The sequence below is a fragment of the Onychomys torridus genome, chromosome 12 (assembly GCF_903995425.1).
Source record: "Onychomys torridus chromosome 12, mOncTor1.1, whole genome shotgun sequence".
In the NCBI taxonomy this organism is placed as follows: domain Eukaryota; kingdom Metazoa; phylum Chordata; class Mammalia; order Rodentia; family Cricetidae; genus Onychomys; species Onychomys torridus.
In genome coordinates, this window is record NC_050454.1 from 41,384,311 (window position 1) to 41,390,310 (window position 6,000).

Below are 6,000 nucleotides of genomic sequence, written 5' to 3' on the forward strand. Positions count from 1 at the left end.
ACAGTACAGTACCACTACAGATAATATAAAATCAATGCAATTCAAGCCAACAGGTGAGCAGAAAGTAATCCATCTGAAGAGTAACTATGTACAACTCCAAATTTTATTTTTAGCATTGACTTTAGGAACTTTGTGCATAAATAATTATTATTATTTTTTTTTTGTCAAGCACTAAACAACGTTTATATTTTGAAAGGGCAGACAAGCACACTTTATTAAACAATGGCACCTGTAGTCAGAAGGAGAGCCCAAAAGTGAGTTGGCAACACAAATAATTCTTAAGAAGTTATTACAAATATCATGCCATACTTTTAGAATATAAATGAGGACATTATAGCGCTCAGACTATGATCATTAAGCACAAATAACTTGTCACTAATAAAACTTGGAGTAGGACCCTTGAGAAGATTTTATATGTATCCTTTGAGAACAGAGGACATAGTCATTGTTCCTTATAAATGTTAGCTGTATTTATCTTGTCATCAGGAAATGTATAAAATTATTAACATTCTTTGTCTCAGCAAAATATATGTGTTCCTCAAATTATACTTAGACTGTATTTTCATGCATTTTTAAATTTTATTTCTCTTTACAGAGGTCCATGGAATATTAACTTTTCTACACTAGTGCAATAGGTTATACACATTTCTGATTTGTTTGCGTGAATATAAATTGAATGAATAAAGCTCTAACATTTTATTTTACTGTGACCTGCATAGTTTGGGTCCTGTAACTCTGATTCGGGGAAGCATGGAAATGATGAGAAGACAGGCAGGTATACTGAAAAGCTGCCTTCAGGTCCGGGTGATCTGATTCTGATGAAGTGGCACCAATTATCATCAAGAGCATGGAACTCCACAATGTTGATGAGATACAACACAGGGGTGGGTATTGGCTAGTCTCAGTAGGAAGTCTCTCTAGGGGAGCAGTCTCAGGTTGTAAATATCTAGGAGGAGGAGGAAGCTACTGTTGCTAGTGTTTGTACAGACTGATCAATCATCCATAACCACTTGAACTCCACCCTGGAGGAAAGCTTGGCCCTTTCCCTGAGCTTTACCCATATGGGCGATGGCTTTGCCAATTTCTCATGGGTTTGAGGCCAACAAAATGCATTCACTAAGGATTTTACTCACTCAGAGCTTTCCCCACTCTCTACATCATCATCATCATCATCATCATTATTGTTAGTAAGTTCCTAGCAGAGTAATCAGAAAGCATACAGAATGGTAGAAAATATTTGTCAGTTATACTTCAAATGAAGGTGCTGTGGAATAATCCTGTATACTGTGTAAATTACACTGTGATTGGTTTAATAAAGAAGCTGACTGGCCAATAGTTTGATAGGATAAGGTTAGGTGGGAAAACCAGACTAAGGACAATGGAAGAAGAAAAGCAGAGTAAGAGGTGTCTCCAGTGAGACACAGAGAGGAAACAGGAGGTGCAAGATGAAAGAGAGATAACACCACGTGGCAGAATGTAGATGAATGGAAATGGGTTAATTTTAGGTGTAACAGCTAGTTAGTAATAAGCCTGAGCTATTGATGAAGCATGTATAATTAATATTAAGTATCTGTGTCAGTTATTTGGGAATAGGCAAGTGGGAAAGAAAAATCTGCCTGCACAAAGGGATTAATACCTAAAAAATTTACAGAGCTGCAAAAATTAACCACGGGAAAACCTCAAACTTCTATTCAGGAAATGAGTCAAAGAAAGTACAAACAGATCTCAAACAAAGAAATACAGTTGGTAAATAAATATTTTTTAATGGTTCAACATTCTTGACTATCAAGGAAATGTAAATTAAAATCACTTTGATATTCCATCTCACATCAGCCACAATGGCTGCCATCAAGAAAACAAATGATAACATGTGCTGATGAGGATGTGGAGAAAACGGAGTTCTTCCCACTGCTGTGGAAGTGTAAACTGGTGCAACCATGATGTATATTTTTATGAGTGTTTCTCAAACAATTAAAAAGAGACTCCTCATATGATTCAGATATAGCATTCCTGGGATTACATATGGGGGACTGCCAAGAGAAACATTCACGCCTGTGTTCATTCAATAACAGAGATAGAATCAGTTTACATTTCCCTTTATTGATTAATGGATAATGAGGTTATATTACATATATAAAGTGGAATTCCATTCAGATGTAAAGAAAATGAAATCTGTAGGAAAATGGATGCAGCTGGGTATATTATATAAAGTGAGGCTCTTTCTGATCCTATGGTCAGAAAGATAAGCACTGTATGTTCAATGTCATATATAGTCCATAGTTTCTAATTTGTATATGTGTGTATGTTCAGCTAGTGTGAGCATAGGCCAGGTAACTATAAAGAGACTCATAAAAGAGGAAAAAAAGAGGCTTTCAGGGAGAGGTATGAAATGGGTAATAACACATATGATATCAAACACTTTCAGGGAGAGCTATGAAATGGTAATAACACACATGCGATATGAAAGTGGAACGGGGTGTACTGAGAGCCTTGGTTAATGAGTGAGGGTGGAGGTGATGAGATTGCAGGGAGAAGACCAGATCGGGAGAGGATCAACTCAAACTAAGAATGTGTAAAAGTGCCACAAGGAAATCTGTTACTTTATATGCTTATTTAAAAATCCCCCCTTCCTCATTAGTTTTCAGAAAATACACTATGGTAGCATCACTAGAGCCATAAACACGCATCTTCACAATTAAAGTGCTAAATAGGAACAACTCCTTCCTCTCACCTACCCTCCACACCAAATGACACTTCATAGGAAGATGTCTCCATCCTGCTCTTTGCTCAGAAATGGGTGACAATGGCATTAGAGGATGCTGGAAAGGGATTCCCTTTTCCCAGACAATGGCTGATTCTTCAGTGAATGCCATTCTTGGGCACAATGGATATCTTTCCTCAAGTCTGTGTGTTATGTGTCTAGTAGAGTGTGCTTCACTGTGTCCCTTCTGTGACACCCTATGCACCATTCCTCAGATCTGGGAGCTATGTGTCTACTAGAAACTCAGACTAGTTTTTTTGGGGAAAAGGTGTAAATTAGAGGAAAAGGGGAGAGGACAGGAAAAAGGAAGCAAAGAGCAAAGGAGGAAAGCAAAAGGCTTTAGAAATTTTGACAGCTGAAGGGCTTTCACATCCCATCATAGGAAGGTAGTTCCGGGATCTGCAGACAATGGCCAAGTGAAAGAGTTCAGCTATAGGAATCAGAGTATTGGAGGGATGGAGGCACAGTTCTCAGAAGAGAATAAATGACACTCCCTGATTAGAAGGAACTCTGATTGGTTCTATCCTAGGTCTCTGGGTCATCCATCCTGGGATTCTTGATGCTCCAGGCAGTGTTTGGATGGGATTATTCTCCCGGCATGCGCTTTAGGATAGACCAGTCATTGGTTGGCCTCCCCCTCAATCTCTAGGCCACCCCTTACTCCTGCACCTCCCATAGGCTGGAGAGACTGTAGATTAAATTTTACTTGGCTGGGTGGTTTCCCACTCCCTCGACTGAAATCTTGCCTCATCTCAGGAGATGGCCAGTTCAGGCTATGTGGCCCCTATGGCTAGGAGTCTTAGCTGAGGTCATCCATGTAGTTTCCCGGGAGTCTTCCTTGCACCAGGTTTCTACCTGAACCCCAAAGCCACCCCCCTTTCCAGCAATCTCAGTACACTCTCCCTGCTCAAACTGATTGCTCATGTTCCAGTCCCCACCAGCCTGCAGGGCCTGCAATCCACTCACAAAAATCTCTTTTATTTCCCCTTCCTAGGGAGGTCCGGGTGTCCCCCTCTTGAACCCAACTTGTACCTAGACTCTCTGGGTCTGTTAATTGTAATGTAGTTTATCTTTTATTTTACAGCTAATATCCACTTATGAATGAGTGCATGACTGGAGGAAAAAATGTCAATGTAATGATGCCTCTAACATTATTTTGCTATACTCATAAATTAGTGCCTAGCCCAGCTGTCATCAGAGAGGCTTCATCCAGCAACTTGTGGAAACAGAGGCAGACCCACAGCCAAACATTAGTGGAGCTCAGGGAATCCTGCAGAAGAAGGGGAGAAAGAATTGTAGGAGGTAGGGGGGTCAAGAACACCACAAGAAATCTCACAAAGTCAACTAATGTGGGCCAATAGCTGCTAACAGAGAATGAACTGTCAATCAGGGAGTTTGCAGGGGACTGACCTGGTTACTCTGCATACATATTACAGTTGTATAGATTGGTCCTTCTGTTGGACTCCTAACAGTGGGATCAGGGGCTGTCTCCAACTCCTTTACTAGCTTTTGGGACCCTACTCATCATACTGGGTCACCTTGCCCAGTCTTACTACATGGGGGAGGTGCTTAGTCTTACTGCAACTTGATATGCCATGTTTTGTTGATATTCATGGGAGTCCTTTCCTAAACTAAAATTAGGAGGAGTGGATTAGGGGGCAGAAACAGAGGAGGAGTGTGTATGGGGGACTGGCAGGAGAGGAGGGAGAGGAAACTGCAGCCGGGATGTAGTGTGTGTGTGTGTGTGTGTGTGTGTGTGTGTGTGTGTGTGTGTAAAGAAGGAACTCTCTGGAGCAAGATGAGAAGAAGGATTATCTTAACATTTTGTATAGTGTGCACTGTAGATGCAAATCATTTCATCCAGCCATGAGCATCTCCACAATGGGATCCAGTCCATTGACTTCATTGCTTGGCATATGGCAGTACTGATGATGCTCTGACTGTTTGCTCTTTGTTTTCTTTCTTTTCTTTCCAGAAATGGAGGAGGCCAAGGACTATCTCTGGTCTTACTAGTCATCCTCACTTCTAAATGCCTGCTCCCCTTCTCCTCCTACTCTAGTTCATTGACCTTGCATTAATCTGTATTTGGTCTCACCCCTGCCTTTTAACTTGCAATCAGCTTTCCTTGTGAGTCCCCCCCCCACCCCCAGCACATCTTGACTAAGTTCCTGTCTTCTGTATACTTGATGGTGGAGCACTGGTGAGATTTTAATTCAGGAAACATGGCTTGCAATCTGTGGAGCAACCAGAACAGCTGCTGCTGCTGCTGTTCAGTTTTTCTTGGCAGATGGACACAGAGGGAATTACGAATGGGGAAATTTGCTCAGCCTTGGCTGCGATTTCCTAGAGAAACATTGCATTTGCCAGCTCTCTCTCTTCCATACCACTCAAACATCAGACCTTAAGACCTTCATACATTCCCTCACCCCAAGTTCATGACCAGGAGACTTCTCATAAAGCTCATGCAAGGCTTTTTACTCAGTACTGAGTCCTTGGACTAGCCATTTGACCACAGTGAAAGACAAATTTACTTAGATTTCAGTAGCTTAAAGTATACATTGAGGAAATGCTATTTTATTTCTCCAATAAATGTAGCTCAATACTAACATGTGTCCACATGTTTATTAAAAATCAATTTCAATGAGTTGGGCTGTATGTAGCATAAAATGTGTTCACATTCAACTTACAAACTAATGAGGTTTGAACCACTAACACAATCGTGATAACAGAATATTTCTGTCACTTTTAAAAGGGGAGGCATCCTTTTGCAGTGATCCCTCCTCTTCAGCCCTGGCCTCTGGCACCCACTATGTCTTTTATTACTGGGGTGTGACTTTTTCAACGCTTAAGAGAATCATGCATTGTGTGGGAAATCTTTACTCTGGCATCATTTAGCTCGATGACTTTGAATTCATCTCTGCTCTTGTGGGAGTCATTAGTCTGTTCCTTTTATACTGTGTAATTTAATCATTTGCCAGCTGATGGATATGTGGGATGTGGTATAATTTGAAAAAAAAAAAAGACTGTCACATTGATTTTCAAGTTACTGGACTTAGTAAACTCCTTTGAGAACTTGTTAAGTTTGCAGCTGCTCTCATCCCTGATGGTAGTTTTCCTGTCTCTAGATTTTTAGCTGCAGAGATGGCACTTCTGTGTTGACAAACAACACTGAAGAACTTTTCATGTGGTTATTTACAAACTATATGTAGTAGGTGGCAAACTTTCTTTTCTTTCCTCTT